This window comes from Vipera berus (genome assembly GCF_964194415.1).
Source record: "Vipera berus genome assembly, chromosome: 2".
Classification (NCBI taxonomy): domain Eukaryota; kingdom Metazoa; phylum Chordata; class Lepidosauria; order Squamata; family Viperidae; genus Vipera; species Vipera berus.
In genome coordinates, this window is record NC_138203.1 from 19301973 (window position 1) to 19319518 (window position 17546).

At 36.2% G+C, this 17546-nt stretch overlaps 1 protein-coding gene and 1 long non-coding RNA gene across 3 annotated transcripts in view; one reads left to right on the top strand and one right to left on the bottom strand.

Moving 5' to 3' along the window:
• Positions 1-756: 756 nt before the first annotated feature.
• LOC308663809 lies at positions 757-4529 on the bottom strand. The gene is made up of 2 exons (XR_014025494.1): positions 4305-4529; positions 757-3177 (listed from the first exon to the last, which is right to left on the bottom strand). It is a non-coding gene; the product is annotated as an uncharacterized lncRNA (long non-coding RNA).
• A 293-nt stretch (positions 4530-4822) lies between these two features.
• The window catches only part of NIPBL (NIPBL cohesin loading factor), a 153999-nt gene continuing 141275 nt past the window's right edge, over positions 4823-17546 (top strand). The window contains exon 1 of one of the 2 annotated variants that reach the window (XM_081320531.1): positions 4823-5340. The gene's annotated coding sequence lies outside the window, so the exon portion shown is untranslated. The remainder of the gene's footprint in view (positions 5341-17546) is intronic. The other variant, XM_081320530.1, reaches the window with a different exon arrangement.

Genomic DNA, 17546 nt, shown 5'->3' on the forward strand with positions numbered 1-17546 from the left:
GAACAGAAGCACTATCACATGGAAATCTTACTTTGATTTTATTAATATGAGGTTGGAAATAAATTAAAATGTTTGAAAACAATTCCTATCAAGTTAAATTAACTATTAAAAGGTAATTAGTCAGTGAAGCTCAAGGGCTCTCTCCTAAATAAATATACATGGAATATAATTAAAATCAGACTTATTTTTACACTGGAAAAATAACACCTGATATTTCTAGTTCAAATAACTATTCATGCTGAAATTGCCAAATCCAAATATTCTTGTTAAAGATTAATGAAATTAGACAATCTAGATTTATCAACTTTTAATTATTTTGTTACATTACAAACAAAAATAGGGATTATTTGACTGGAAATTTCTATTAAATTATTATTTTACCAACAGGTAAAAAGAAAATATTTTTATCTTAAAGATGAAGTACTATATTGTTATGAACAAATAATATAAAACTGAAAACAAATAATTAGGAACAAATGGTCATTGGTTATTTCTTTAAAAAATAAACTCTTTATTGTTGGTACTACTGTGTGAAATAGATTGTGGTACATTGTTTTTAGAAAACAGAATAAAGGATCACATTCAGTAACAGGATTTAGTAAGGAAGGAAAGAAGGCATGGTAAGAAAATATTAATTTATTTCTACATATATGGTTTTATTTACTGACTTATTTAAAATATTTCTAGCCTGCCCTTTATCCTGAGGATCTTGAGGTAAAGATTATAGTTTGATTAATAAATAAAAAGAATTTTGCATACTGTTATACAATATCTCTTTAAAATAAGAAAATAATAGTAAAGTCCATTTGAAAATATAAGATTAAAATTGATCAAATATTGGGACCATACATAGAATAATGTAGTATTAATCAATTTCCAAAGAAGACTTTCATTGAAGATTTGCATAGTTGGATACAATACAGAAAAAAGTGAGGTTAAATAGTGGTGAATAAATAGTCATTATTTGGAGCACATACATACCAACAGTTCATAAGGTTTTTCATCAACTATGTACTGATTTTATTATGGACATCAGTGACAGCTATTCAAATTGGGCTGCTCACTCCCTTGATCTTCATAGTCCCTGCCTTTCTTTACCTTCCCTTAACTACCACATGATGACACTATGCTTGGCTTCAACTAGCATCCCTGTTGATTTTTCCAGGCCTTTTCTTTCTCTGTCTCCCCTCAGCCACCCCTTAAGGGCATTATAGATGCAGGTAGTCCTTGACTTACTACCAGAATTAAGCCCCATATCTCTGTTGCTTAATGAGAGTTAAGTGAGTTTGTCCCATTTTGTGATCTTTCTTGCCACACTTGTTAAATGAATCATAGCAGTTAAGTTAGTAACATGGTTGTTAAGTGAATCTGGCTTCCCCATCACCTCCCCAAAAGGTGATCACATGACCCTGGGACATTGAAACCATCATAACTATGACTCAGTTACCAAGCATCTTAATTTTGATTGCTTGACCATGGGGATGCTACAATGCTCATTAAGTGGCAAAAATGGTTATAAGTTACTTTTTTCAGGCTGTTGTAACTTCAAATAGTGATTAAACGAATTGTTGTAACTCAAGGACTACCTGTACAACTTCAAGGATAACAAAAAAATGACAAAAATTACTAGAACCCAGGGTGGTTCTGGCTAAATCTGCTGCACTTGAAACTAAGAATACTGGCAGCTATGAAACTGCTGTCTCTTAGCTTCTCAGAACCTTCCTTCCCATAGCTGCTGACGTCCTGGTTTTTCCCCCCAACATCCTATTCAAATATATATGGAACATACATACTTGGGGTATAGTGCTAATTATGTTTATTCAGTCTCTGAAGATTTTATTAAAAAATCTACAGGACTAAGAATTTTAAACATAACATTTTGCAACCTACTTTTCTTCACATTGTAATTCGTAAAATCAAAATCTTTTTGACTACAATCAAATTTAAAATATATATTGCAAAACAAAATTAGTTGGGGGCATCAGCTGATGTTAAGATTTACTTTTGATTATGTAGATTTTATCTAAACATAGCAAAGCCATTGACTATACAGATTGCAAATATGGCATGTATAAAAGTTCCTTATTATGCCGGAACCCTTGATTATTTTGAGGGACCGGGACAAGAAGCTAGAGTACAAGCTGAATATGAACAAAACAAAATGTTCAAAAGATAAAGACTGGATACTGTCCTGCTGGTTATATCTGCTTAACTGGTAAATATTTAAATGATAAGAAATGTATTGTATTACAAAATATGACAGCTAGAACCAAAACTAGAGGCAAAACACAAGCATTCTGAGATCTGAAAATGATACCTCCTTGTTAACTGAAAGTACAAAAGCCTTTAAAGAGTTCATTATGAAAGAAAAATAGAAAGTGAAAATCTGTGCTAATGTTTAATATTATGAGGATACATATAATGCCATTCTGGAATGGTACAGGTGATTGTAGAGAAGTTAAAGTGGTAGAAAAGTACTTATGCTCAAGTACAGGTAAGCTGGGCATTACAATGGAAAAACAAAGAGGTTATTTATTCTACTGAAGAAAGCAATGACAAACTTAAGATCCTGAAAGAAAAAGGACATTTCAATGATAGCAAAGATAAAAATACTTACAGCTACAACAGTTTTCAATGGTAATGTATCATTGTAAAGTTGGACAAGGAGAGAATTAAGACAAGCCCTTTGAATTATGGATTTGGAAATGATTATAAAGGGAACCACAGATTATAAGGAAAACTAATGATCAAATCCTGGATCAAAAATTGACTGCTCCTTAAGGCAATAATTGGGCATGTAATTTCTGTAAATGAAAACAAAACTATGCTTGGTGAGGCTAAGAAAATAGAAGGTGATAGATAACAAAGGGTGGATAAGAACAAGATCGGAAAATACTTGTAGAGCTGGGACAGGTGAACTTGGCAAGCATTTGCACAAAAGCTGCCAGAGATTGAGACCAATTTAATGGCACCTAATGATTAGAAAGCCAGTTTGATTTAGTGGTTAAGGCACCAGGCTAGAACCACAAGACTGATTTCTGGTCTTGCCATATGAATAAAAGCTAGTTGAGTGACTTTGGGATAGTCTCTCTCAGCCCAACTCACCTCAGATGGTTGCTGATGTTGGAAAAATAGGAGTAGGAAGGAGTATTGATTATGTTCACCATCTTGACGTATCTATAAAAATAAAGGCAGGATAAAAAAACCCTGAAATAAACTCATTTTGGCTTTAACTAAGATAAATTAAATCTCATTGGAGTTAATGGAATAAGCCAGTAGCAACTAGCACCTCCTAGCTACAGGCGTAACTGTAAAAAAAATCTTACTCCATTCAGATTTATTTCTAAATAATTGTACAATAATGGCAGTTATCCTTGTGACCAACAGTGGGTGATTGGGCTTTTAATTTTGGAGTAAATCTATGCCTCTTGATTGATAAGGGTTTATATCAATGAATTGTACAAGAAACTAATTTAAAAGTACAATGGTCAGCATATATTTAAGAAAAAATTTCTCCTACAGTTAATTTAGTGAGAAATCTGAACAAATCTAATGTCAGCCTGGTTGAGGATTAAAGATCAGACCGGATTCAAAAAATAACCAGGGATTTAAATATTAGGGAAAATTGATGCAAGTGAAATTGTGTTTGAAAATTAGCAAAATATTGTACTTCCATTTTTACTGTGGACTACAGTATTCTAGATGTCTTATTGTTCAAAATAAAACATCAGGATGTGCTGCGGCACAATAAAAGTCAAAATACTGAATCAGAAGATATTAAACTGAAATTATACTTCCTTTGTATTCATTGCTATCGCAAAATTTACATGAATACAGACTAGCTTTACAGATTGTCACTATCTTCTCCAATACATAATGTGTCTATTTGTTAGAAATCAACAAACCCCATTATCAAAAGAAGAAAGCTTTCACTTCATGTTACCTAAAAAACGGGGGGGGGGGAGTTGGGGCAAAAAGCACCTCCATTCTAAAAATCAATATAATGGAAGCTTCAAGTCCGTCGGAATCGGAATCAGGCACAAACGTCAAAGAGGCAGAAAAGCAAGGTACAAGGGCGAGTAACCTTTCAGCCTTCGACTTGTGAGAGAGCACACTGAACAGACCTTCCGAAGAACGATCAATATTTTTACAAGAAAATATCTGTATACGCTAAGTATTTTTATAAGAAAATAATCTCTTCGATTCTCTTACATGACACCAACACTTTACAAAGAACATTTTTTTTTTAAAAAAAAGAGGCAAAAAGGTACAAGATCTTTACAAAATTATCTCTGCCACCTTACTCATGTTGGCAGTTCGCAGGAGTTCTCTTCTTCATCAGGTCAGACTTTATCTGTACAGTTCCAGCTTTCCTCCGGTACTTCAGAAAGAGGCAGGAAAGAAAAAAGAAAGAGAAACTGCAAGGAAGAAGGAAGCACAGCGTTCCGACCCACGACGCAGAGCAGCCATCAGCTGTCGCGAAGAGGCAGCGAACTCCAGATACAATCCAGCTGTTCTCCCGGCAAGGATTTCTCGGAAGTCAGAAGCCAAGTTAGCGAAGCCGACGGCCGCGGCGAGCAAGAGCGAGAAGGGGGGAGCTTGTTGGTGTTTGGCGCCGGCGGAGGGAGTCATTCCTCCAACTGCACTTCCGGTCGGCATTTTGTTCTGAGAGGGAGCGAGAGCGACACATTCACGCAGCCTCTTATTTTTTCCTCCCTCTTCCTTTCCTCCCTCCCCGGTACCGACTCACCGTAACCCAAGCGATCCCTCCCTGCCCCGCCCCGACCGCGTCCACAGAAGGAGAGGCGGAGGCGGTGACGGCGGCGGAAGAAGGGAAGGAAGAAGCCGCGGTCGAGGAGATCCCCCTCCCCTCCGCTCGCTCCTTTCCTCCCTCCCCTCCCGGGGTTGGTCGCTCGGTGGGTGCGTGAGGTGTTTATCGAATCCGGTTCGGCCCGGCCTGTGTGGATGTTGGGGTGAATCAAGCTCGCTGGGAGGACGACGGCAAGGAGGAGAAGGAAGAAGAAAAATAAAAAGAGGAGGAGGAGGAAGAAGAAGAAGAAGAAGACGGTGGCGGCGGCGGCGACTTCAGGGATTCGCTTCGGCCGCTCCCCCCCCCTCCTCGGCTCTACATGTTCGCTGCACTGAGGAGGAGACGGAAGAGGAGCCAGCCCCCCTCCCGGTCCGGATTATTGTTGTTATATTATCTCCCCTCCTCCTCCTCCCGCTCCGCGGCGGCCCAGTGGCGGATCCTCTGAGGAGGGAGGGGGGCGGATTTTTTTTCCCTTCTCCCCCCCCCCCACCGCTTGGTTTTCGCTTGGATTCAGACGACGCTTAGCTCAGGTAAAAAGCCCCCGCTCGCGCTTTTCCGTCTCCGGGTTTCTTCTATTCGCTTCAAGATAAGCGGCGAGTTGGGCCTTCTTTCAGGCGAGGCGGCCCAGTCTGGAAGCAGAGCGGGGATTAGCTTTTTCGGCCGGTGTGGGAAAGAGGGGGGGGTGAATAATGAGTGGCAGCCAGGGGTGTTTCACGTTTCTCTCCGCCTCCTCCTCTTGGGGTTTTGACCGATGAGAGTGGTTTCTGCCGAGCTGCTGGAGATGCCTAGGCCCAGAGGAGGGCGCAGGCCCAGCGGCCAGCGCTTTCACTCAAGCTCGGGGATGAGAGAGGCGAAGTGGTTTCACTGTGACAGGCCTCGGCGCCCGAGAGCAAAAGTGGGAGGAGGAAACAATACAGTTAAACAGCGACTGGGCACCGAACCTGTGCCATATTTACAACTTGGGGTGGGGGTGGGGAAGGAAAGGAAAGAGACGAACATAATACGGTCCTAGTCAGAATAGGGGAGAGACGAGCGCTCATTTGTTTTCGGTTTGCAACAGTTGCATCTTTTTATTTGTCTTAATTTCAAATTTGTAGTTAGATAGCTATGATTAATATTATTGTACACATCCCCTCAAATGCATAGATTTTGTTGAAAAGTAAAACCAGTTCCTACTGAAGAATTTGCAGAACAGACGTCCAGTTCACTGGGAGTCCATGGGTTGCCTAGTACCATTTATGTCATACTTTCTAGATACACAGTGAACAGCTATTTTGGTCCTTAAGAGGAAAGAGTTATTAGTAAGAACAGATATCCTATTTGGAAAAGGGTTATCTATATAGCCGCTTGATGTTGTAAAGGTCAAGCCACTGAAATCATGCAAATTATAGTAATTGAGCCTGCCATTTTACGTATGTTTATGTGGGAATATGTTTTATTGAAGTCAGTGATGCATACCCTCTGAATAACCTGATTATGATTGGGTTGAAAAATGTTCACTTTCATGAAAAGCAGGTTGACCAAAATGTCTTTAAAAATTACTTTCAAATGTGTATAGTTTGTGTAACTTTGAATCAGATATCTGAAAGTTAATAATCTAATAATACTTGCAAATGAAGAATGACTTTGGTAAAAACATTAGGATCTTTTAGAAACTGGATAGATGCCTGTAATTTTTTCCAGTGTAATTCTAATTTCTTATATAGAGAATAGAGATATGATGAATTGTGATATTTAGCTGGTCTGATAGCTGTTTTTAAAACCAATTTAAATCTTAGGGTGGTTAAAACAAAGTGACATTTAATTGTGCTCAGTTCTTATTAAGTTGTAGGTGTTCTGATTTTTTTGGAAGTTAGTCTTACATTTAATATTTCTCAGTAAAGTAACTTTTGTTAAGAAAGTACAATTGAGCTTTTGTGGCCTGATATGTTTAAAAGGATGAAGTTAATATAGCTGTCACATAGGAGGCGTGTTTTTAATGCTGTAAATCCATGTAGTAGTCAGCAGTGTGTCCGTGATTTGTATTGGTCAGGCAGCAGTTTGAATTTTAAAAAGCCTGAAGATCCTGCTGAGCCCCAAACCCGGCCTCTCTCCCTCCCTCCCTCCCTGTAATCTGCCATTCCTGTCTTTGTGCTGCCTGGGCCTGTTAAACACTGTTTGCAATAGGGCCTCAGGCCTGTATGCATGGGAGAGAAACCATTTTCAGTCTGAAAAAGTAGTTTTTTATTTTTGAACTTTATTATTTCAAGCATGAGTTACAATTTGCTTTTAAATGTTCCTGTTTGGGGAAGGTTGACTCTTCTCTGTGTGTTTAACTTTTATTTTAAGGTCCGGAATAGGTCTAATTTACAGAAAATGAGAGACTGTCCAGAGAAGAATCAAATACAGTATTATTCATAATCAGATAGTAACATTTGTGATGATTCCTCTGTTGCTTATATTAAATATGTGGGATTTTGCTTAAGTTGAAATGAGGTTTATTCTCATATCTTGTGTCTTCAGTAAATTATTTTAATGCAAAATTTGCTCTTGAATCAGTTTTCTATAGGTGTATGGACTTTTGACTGTTCTTTGTACTTTATTTAAATATTTTGTGTATTTGATAATCTTATTTGATATACTGTGTATTAAAAAGAAATCAGTACATTCAATTTGAAGTGTTTCTAAGACACCTGAACTATTATTTCAATAATACCCTGACATATTTCAATGTATATAATAAAAAAACTATAGATGCCAAAACTGTTGCTCTCAAGCAGCTGAGAGAAAACTACCAGGAAATTTCTTAAAATATAAAATAGAATGTGTTAGTCTAATATTTGATTAGAATGCTGTGGCTAAGGAAATTTTCCCATAATTTCTGAGGATTTATAAAATGCACAATATCAATTATTTGAGTTCCTAAATAATATAATTTTAAAAATAGAATAGTGTATTAATATCTAATAACACATTATTTCATAATTCCAATTACACTAATTTTAAATAAAATCTTATTGTCTTCCATTAAAATTGATAATGAGATACCTAAAAATGGGGTTCTTGATAGGAATTTAAGTAGATTATTATATCTGAGAAGAGTTTTTTTGGTAAACATTTGAAATAATTTCAGAAATAAAGAGGAATGCATTTAAAAATTAAAACTTGAGATTGTCTCAAGTGTAACTGTTTTACATGTCTGTTGAACAAAGCCATTTTTTCAATAAAATTTAAGAAATTGCTCATAAATTATTCTAGACATTCTAACAATGGAGCTACAAAAGGTGGCATTATAACTGCAAATTTATGCAATTGTTTATTTTGGTAAAATTGTGTGTGTGTGTACATACGTCTCTGTCTATACATACATGCATGCATACACCGGTGTATATATGTGTGTGTACAAACACACATATATACATATATATGTATATATGTATATGTACGTATACGTGTGTGTGTGTGTATCTGTATATATGTATATGGAGAGAGAGATCAGTGGATATAGTAAGGGATTAATGTAGCTGAGATATCTATATAGATCCATATAGATCACGGACAGTGCTCTTGTTTAGAGTCTAGAGGAGGGGTGTCAAACTGCCTGTCCGCGGGCCAGACACGTCATCCAGAAGCCGCGCCCACCCATTGCCGGCAATGGCAAAACTGTCCTGATGCATTGTGCGGCGTCATGTGACGTTGCGACTTTGACATGTCTGGTCTAGAGCACTCCTAATTTTGCATAACTGCACAAATTGTATGCTCTTTAAATATGACACAGCTAGCTTTTGTAGAGCACGTCAATTTACTGAGAATGGAAGAAAATTATTTACAAATTTTGCACTGATGGTCCAAACAGGGCCATATTTTATTATAAGAATCCTTAATGTATTATCATTTTGTAATACAAGTCTTAATGTTTCTACAAGATCAACAAAATTAATAAAAATAAACAATATTCAGTGCAGGAAGAAAGGAACTCTAAACTATGCCTTGTGAAGAATGCCTTATGTCTGATAAAGATTCATGCATATTTAAAATTGTTTTTGCTTTTGACTACATAAATTCATTGTTTTATGAAAACAAATCTGATTTGTAATGGTGTAACTTGCTTCCATATATCCCAAGCAGGACTGGAATGCTCTGTAGGACATTTTGTATCCATGTGTCTGTAAACACACAAACACAAATTCAGTAGTAATGCCAAGCTGTATTTGATCCTGCAGATATTTTTTCAATTAAACCGAAGACTTTTGTTTAAAAATGATAATGATTAAATTTTGTTTGGTTTTACTAAAGTTTTGTTACTAAAGTTTAAAAAGAATTATTTAATAAAATTTTATTCCTTTCATATTTAAATGTATCAGATTTGCAGTTGTGTGTCCTTTTAAAGATGTAAATAGAATTGAAAATGTTATTTTGCTTGATTATCTCTCACAATTTACACCTGCTTTCTAGTTTTTATTTTAAATCTTTTAAATGTATTTTTCAAAAACAATCATCTGAGGCCTTTGACCTTCTTTTGCAAAAATCACTTGGTGAAGATTAAGATGAAGTTTAAGATATCTTTGTTAGAAAACCAAAGTAGTTTCCAATGTTGGTGACATGTTTCAAATATTTGGGGATAGTTCTTTATGCTAGGAGGACATAATATTTTATATTTCTCATAACAACCCAAGTATTATGTCACACTGTATTTATTATACTGTACAAGAGGAGCCAAGTAAGTCAGCCAGTTTAAAACTAATTGAGGCCAACTCTTATATGAATTACAATTAAGACAGTACATCATTTTGCATATGAGATCATTCAGTGAAAATATTTGCAAATATTTGCTCAGATAATGTGTACTTTATCATGTTGAGATCAACTTAACCAGAACTGAGATGAGGTCCTGGCTTACTATGTTTTAATTTTGTTTAAAGCTAGTTTTTTACCTCCAATGATGGGAAATTAAAGATACGGTAAATTATGGCTTCTCTCCTGGAGCATTCTGACTTTGAATGCTGAGCAAGGTGGAGCACTGTTCAAAGAACCTTGGATGTAACATAGCAAAATACTTCCATATGCTGTTAGGAAATTGATAGAACATTTCAGTTAAAACTTTGATTATCTTTATGTACTTATGTGTTATTATAGGAGCCGTGGTGGCACGGTGGTTAGAAGGCAGTATTGCAGGTTAACAGGAGTTCAATCCTGACTGGCTCTTAGTTGATTTAGACTTCCATCCTTCCAAGGTCGGTAAAATGAAGACCCAAATTGTTGGGGGCAATGTGCTGATATTGTAAACTGTTCAGAATGCTGTAAAGCACTAAGGAGCGGTATATAAGTCTAAGTGCAATTGCTATTACGCCAGGATATTTTAATTTTTTACTCTCAGCAAATTCTTGAAGTCAGCTTTGAGAATACTCATTATTTGAGAAGATTTTCATTGTGATGATATAATAGGTGAATCATTGGCCAATGTTTTATTATAGTATGTTTTCTTAAAATGAATGGTCTTGATTAATTTTATATATGCCACTTTTTGTTCAACCAGGCTCTAGCATAATATTCAATGTAATATAATGCCAGGCAGAATTCAACAGGAATTAATGTGCAGGTGAGGTTTATTCCATTTTCTTTCTCTTCTACATTGGTTTATATCAAGATTGCAAGTTTAAAAGCCTAAATTGACTTCTGGCCTATCTTTTATTACGTTTTGTATTAGTAAGTTTCTGTTTGCAATTTTTGCTACATGTAATACTGATTACTGATCAGTAAAAAGATTTGATTTGAAGTTATTTGTCAATTTGAAAAGAAAGTTAGTTTTTGAAGGGGTTTACTATGAAAATAACAGATTTTTAAGTTTTTTAAGGGAACATTTACATTCTACATACTAAATGAAAACTAAAGATGCATTCTTATATATTCTTAGCTCTGCATAAATTTTAGAACTTCTTAGTTCTAGAATTCAATTTTACAAGTTAACCCTGGAGTATTATTAAATAAGTAATTATCCTTTGTGGGCATTACTGTGGTTGTTTTCAGTCAGCCAGGTGTGCAGACTGGATTTGCCATTTTTATCTACCTATAAACCTATAGATGTTTTTTTTTATTGCACCCAAGGTGTCTCTCCATATTATCCTTGTTTTCTTTGCCACAGATAAAATAAGATAACCTTTATTGTCATTTTTACTGTGAGCACACTGGCCCACATTAAAATACAGAGACCTGCAAATAAAAATAGACCTGCAAATACTTTTATTTGCAGGTCTTTGTATTTTGTGATTGTTTTTAGTTTTTTCTCCTCTTCTGCTATCTCCAGATATTGCAACATCCACTATCACTATGAATAATATTGTTCATCTTTCAGCCATAAGTTTGGACTGGACTTGGCACTATTGAGTCCTTCCCAAGGACCTGAGCTAGGCAGATGTTGTTTGATGGGTATCATCACAGGATACAAACTCTTCCAAGTAAAGCTGCCTTTAACAGTTAATTGATGGTAATTTTATCAATACTTGTGGTGTTCAAGTGGTGCTCAACATGTTTTGGAGTTGCGCCCAAGGTGCCTATTAAATATATTACTATTGATACAGTACTATCTTTGCTTTTCTTTTCTTTTTTTGTCCTAGTCATTCTACTACTTTTTGCAGGTCTTTTGCAGTATAGTTGTAAGTCTAGACTCTTATGTGGGAGGTGCCTTCTGTTTATTTTTTAAAATCCAGGTACACTTTAGCTTCTTCATTTTCTATTTGCCTCTCTTGTGGTCCCATCAATTCTTGCTTGCAGATCTTCCAATGCATCTTCCAATGTTGCTACTTTGTCATGTTGTTTTTTGTAGTCAGTCTGTCTAATAATCTTGCTGTAGCTGACTAGGTGGTCCACTGTTTCTTCAGCTTCTTTGCACAGATGGCATTTGCTATTTGTTGTTGTCTTTTCAGTTCTGGCTTTGTATGCAGGTTTTTTCCCCCCTTAAAGCTTGGTCGTGTGCAGCCAGAATTAGCTCCTTTGTTTCTCTCTTCAATTTCCTATTCTTGGCCATTGCCAGGTCTTCTTATTATCTGCTTTGCCTGCTTTTTTAAAGTGTACTGGTAAAGTACATTATTTTATTTTCCATCTACAAGTTACAGTGGTATTGAAAAAAATGACCTATGACCATTTTTCACACTTATGACCATTGCTGCATCCCCCGTGGTCACATGACCGAAATTCAGATGCTTAGTATTTGATTTATAGTGGTTGTAGTATCCAGGTTCATGTGAGCATCTTTTGTAACCTTCTGACAAGCAAAGTCAATGGGGAAGCCAGATTCACTTAGCAGTCATGTTACCAATTTAACAACTGCAGTGATTCACTTAACTACTGTGACAAGAAAGATCATAAAATGGGGCAAACTCACTTAACATCTGTTTCATTTAGCAACAAATTTGGGGTTCATTTGTAGTCATAAGGCAAGGACCACCTGTATTCTACACATGCATCTTCCATAATTCAGTTTTATAATTAACCCAGAGCCAAGAAGAGCTTATTATTTTAAAATTAAGGAAGTAATAAATGCATAAAGTTGCAGGATATAGTTAACATGGTGTGCCGCTCTGTAACAATGGTTGAAATTTTGCTTCTGACACTCAACTTTGAACATACTATGTGTGAGTTTGAAATATATATTTTGTTATGGTCTGTCGTAATCCAAAATAAAGTTTAGATCAATGCCCTAGAATATAATAATTTTAAACTAAACAAGTAGACTTAATATCCATTACAGTTAAGAAGCTTGCATGGTGATTTTGCAGATTCTGGTGACAAAGTCAGAAACTAGGTCTCATAAGCAACAAACATATCAGACATTAAAAACTAAAGATTATAATTATGAGATACATCCACCCTAATTGATAGTTGAGGTAATACAGGAACAATAAAAATAAAGTATAAGTAGACTGGTGATTTCAGTAAAGGAGACAGAATAATCAAATACATCCCATTGATTCTGTCCCTTATGGTTCACAAAAAATGCATATTCAGTGATAAGCATAATATATTTTTTCCACTCAGAATGAACTAATCTTTCCTGATTTGCCTGAATAATACTGAACCAAGGAATAGGTATGGAGTAGAGAAGTACAGTATGAGTTGCATATAAGTAACTTGTAAATATAGTCATATCAAGCCAATAGCAGTTGTCTCGAAGTGAGCATCTGAATTTTCTGTACAATATAATTAGCAATGATTGGCTAGCAAGCAACTTTAAAAGGGCCAGGTCCTTATGCTACCAAATAAAGGCACAGATCTGTCTCTCTCTCTCTCTCCCACTCCACCTTGATGCAGGAGAGAAGCAGAGTGAATAAACTTTAAACTTCAAGAGGTTTCATCTGCCAGCAGCCTGTTGTGTTTCTTTTTTCTTTTTTCTCTTTCTTTCTTAGTATTAAGTTAGGAAGCCAATGAATTAGCACTCACCATTGTATATTGTGCAGAGATGATTCTTTTGAAGGTGAGCCATGCTTTATTTTAATATTATGAATAGTGACATGTAGAACATAGGCTTCTTTACCTGATTTTGACCATATTTTGAAGACATAGAACTAGATAATGTTGCATCCTCAACTCAATATCTTGAGCGCATAATAAACAGTTGAAAAAATAGGTTTACGCTGAGGTAGCCATAATATAAGGGAACATTATGTTATGGTTTTCCTGTTCACCAAAACAAAATTTTAAAATGTAGAAGAATATAATGTTAATATGATACTTAAAACAAAAAGTGGAAAAATAACTATGCCTTTCCAAGGACGGTTAAAAATGTTTTATATAATTAAAATTTCTGCAGTTTGATGTATTAATATGGAACCTATAGAACAAAGGTGTCAAACTGTCGGCCCTCAGGCCGGATGCATCACGAAGAAACTGCACCCACCCCATTGCTGGCAATGGGGAAAAAACTCCAATACATCACGTGATGTCGCATGTTTGACATGTCTGCTGTAGAAGTAATACATTGTTAAGTAGCAGATAAGATTAGTATGTTTCTGTTTGCTGAGACATGCATCGGCCAAGAAAGCTAATACTGGCAATGTGAAGAAAGTTGAAATATTTCTAAGGAAGTATTTGTGCATTGTGTGATCACTTGTTCTTGTAAATCAGTATGAAGATTAGGCAACAGCTTGTACCTGCAAATAAACTTTTGGAAAAAGTAGTTTCAATAAGTTCTTGATTTTTTAAAAATCTATCCTAATTTTCTAATTTATTTCCTCTGTTAATTGTTGTATTCTATTAAGATTAGATTTTAGCTTATGTTGATATTGTATTACTGAAAATTAGTTTCTATGAATTATATATAGACGTGTTTTTAACTTCAGTTTGATATTTGTGTAATAAAAAATCACGTTTTGAAATATTGAGGTTCAAAAGTACTGTGCTTGAGTTTTCTATCTATAACATAGCTTGATATTCCTATTTATAAACAATTTTTAACACTCAGCATGTAATAATTGGGATAGCTCTCAGATTTGGATAGGCAGGTGACTTCAGCATGGAATTTGCACAGTGTTGGTTATTATACCCATTATAGTTGCCAAACTAACTTGACATTAAATGAAGGTTTACTTCAAGTTAATTCTCAAGTAAATTAGGCAACATAATTCTCTAACCTGGCTACAACTTTTAGTTTGTAATAAAGATCAGAGAAAAAAGCAAGGCAATTATTAGTATCGAAATTAACTTTTCCATCTCTTTTTTCTTCCAATGGTTTCTTAGATAAAATTATGTATTGTCTATTCTTACATAATAGAACTACACTGGTTTCTCATTAATATCCTCATATTTGAGCACAGTTAGTGTATGAAAATGGATCTGTTCCTTTAGCTGGGGATCTATTAAATTTATGTTGCAAATTGAACCATATATCAGATTTTGAGTCATAAGGAATGGGTGTAAATGCTGATTCTGAGAAAAGGAATGTAAACATTTTTAAGATTTAGTTTGTTTGTGGTTTAGCTTATGCTTACTTGAAAAAAGCCATAATTGGACTTTCCAGGAATGCTTGCGTAGACTTGTAGTAAGCATCTGAGACATAGAACTTATAGATTAAGCATGTTTTATTTGTGGTCTAACATTTCTGTTTCCCTCATCCTATATTTTAATAGTTTGGGAGCTTAGAGAATTAGAGTTGACAGTTTTTCAAATGAGTCTCCTCCACATATGTGTTGTTTGAATGCATTCTCTTCATTTTAATACAAAGAGTATTAATCTCTTTGGTCACTGCTGCTTATATAGTTGTTCCAGTTGTTCAATTCTTTGCTATTACTATCTGATAGAGATACTAAGATGAAATGTGCAGTTATTTGTTTGCCAAATATGAACTCTGCTACTGTAACACCTTTCAAAATGTGCTCTTTAGGAAATAATCTGTGCAGGCTGAAGCTCAAAAAAACACCTAAGTGTCAAATCTTATAAAAAAACCCCTGCAAAGCAGGTTGATATTTATAGACAGACTTATTTTAATAAGTCCATGTATGTGATGTGAACTTGAGAGAGATATTGGTAATTCGGAAATTATGCTACATAAAAAAAGAATAGCAGTCTGTAATACAGCTAAGGAAAAATCAAAATTTATAATATGTGGAACTGTGTAAAGGGAATACTATAGATACCTGGACCCTCTTTGGGAAGGGTGATCCAGAGTGCCATCTCCAGGGCCATGCAGAGGAATTTTTGAAGCATGGAGAGGATAAAATCGCTTGGATTTGTTTGCAGTTGGATTCCAAGCATGGTGCAAATCCTGTGGAGATGGCCAGGGAACATACTTACCAAGTTATCAGGGAACAGTTTGATTCTTTTAGACCTGAGAAAGTGGACAGGGTCCTGCGGAATTCAAACACTGTCACCTGCATATTAGATTCATGCCTCTCCTGACTGGTTAAGGGCACCTGAGAGGTGTCATGTGGGTGGGTCCATGTATTGCAGAATTCATCCTTGTCAGAGGGAGTGTTTCTGGCTCCTTTTAAAGAGGCACTGGTGCTCCTCTACATAAGAAACCATTGCTGGATCTTGTTGCACGATTTTTGTCCAGTCTCCCACCTGCTCTTTTTAAGAAAAGTGGCCAAGAAAGTGGTGGTGTTGCAACTCCAGAGGATCCTCATGGAAACAGACTATATAGACCATTTTCAGGCAGGTTTCAGGCCCAGATATGGGACTGAAACAGCATTGGTAGCACTCATGGATGATCTGTGGCAGGAATGGCATGGAGGTGACCAGGATGACCTTTCCCTAACTCCGGGTTGTGCTACAATTATGCCCTGGACAGGAAGGCTCTTCACTGTGTCACTCATGCCCTGGGTCATCTCTCACTTGGACTATTGCAACACTATGTAGGGCTACCCTTGAAAAGTATTCAGAAGCTTCAGCTGTGCAAAGTGTGGCTGTACGAGCCATACTAGGTGCCTGAAGCAGGGCACATATAATACCCTTGTTTCACAAATTGCACTGGATACCAAATTGCTTCTGGGTCCAATTCAAGGTATTGGTTATTATCTATAAAGCACTATGTGGCATAGGGCCAGGTTACCTACAGAACCAACTTTGCCCCATCACATCAGCCTGTCTCATTCAGGGAGGGAAGGTATGCTGCAGACCCTGTCAGTCAAGGAATTTCCTCTGGCCGGGTCTAGGAAGAGAGCCTTCTGTACCGCAGCCCCTGCCTTATGGAGCATCCTGCCCCCAGAAGTCAGAAAGGCCCCCATTCTCTTGACTTTCCATAAAGAGGTCAAAACTTGGCTCTGCAGCCTCATGGGTGGGGGGTACAGAGGACCACACAACCGTGGAGCTGGCTAGCCCCATGAGAGCCCCCCCACCTGTAATAACCAATGTTAAATGGCCATCTTGGTTTTTTTTTGAAGCTTATAATCTCATTGTATAATTTTAATTTAGAAATATGAAATATACATTTTATTATTAGTTTAGTACACACATACATCCTAAAGTATATGCTGAAATTTCTTTCATAATCCAGAATCTTTGGAACTGGAGCTGTATGCAGGATGAAGCAATAAATACATCTTTTTTCCTGTTAAGCCAATTGTTCTTAGCTTAATTACTGTTGCTGCTATTGTAGCTGCATATCAGAATTTAAAGTTCACTGGAGTGAGTAGCTATGTTAAATCTAATAAATAATGATCACCATATTTGGACAGATCATCATTATTACTAATATTCTGAAATGTGTCAGGATTTTGATTCTCTTAATCTTGTTAGGATTGCGTTTATTTTTCTATGTCCAGCTATGAATAAAGTAATTTTCTATGGAAAATCTGGAGTACAAGTCTCAATATTGATTGCTTCATAAATTTTCTGGGCACTTAGTTGCTTGTACCCTAGCCAAATTCTCACCTTAGATGGTACAGTTATCTTACCTATTCTGTTGCAATGCTATGTAATGTAAAATCACAATGGTACTGTCTTCTGTTACTGAGTGTACTAGGTGTAACTCAAAAGGCCTGAATTGTTGATTTCACTGATTCAGCTAGTCAGGATGTCTCTGTGCTACTTCTGAAGTTTGAAAGTGACAAGTCACTGAATATAGGGAGGTAAAGTAGGAGATTACTATTATCCTCATAACTTAATGAATCATTATGACTCTCGAAGCAGGACTACATAACCTTTGCACTCATCCAGCAGAGTTTATATCAATTTGTTGGCTTTCCGCTAGTATAGTCATTTAACTTAATTGAACTTGCTTATAAAGTGGAACAAAAGTTAAATTTAAGGTGAACTAGTTATTGCT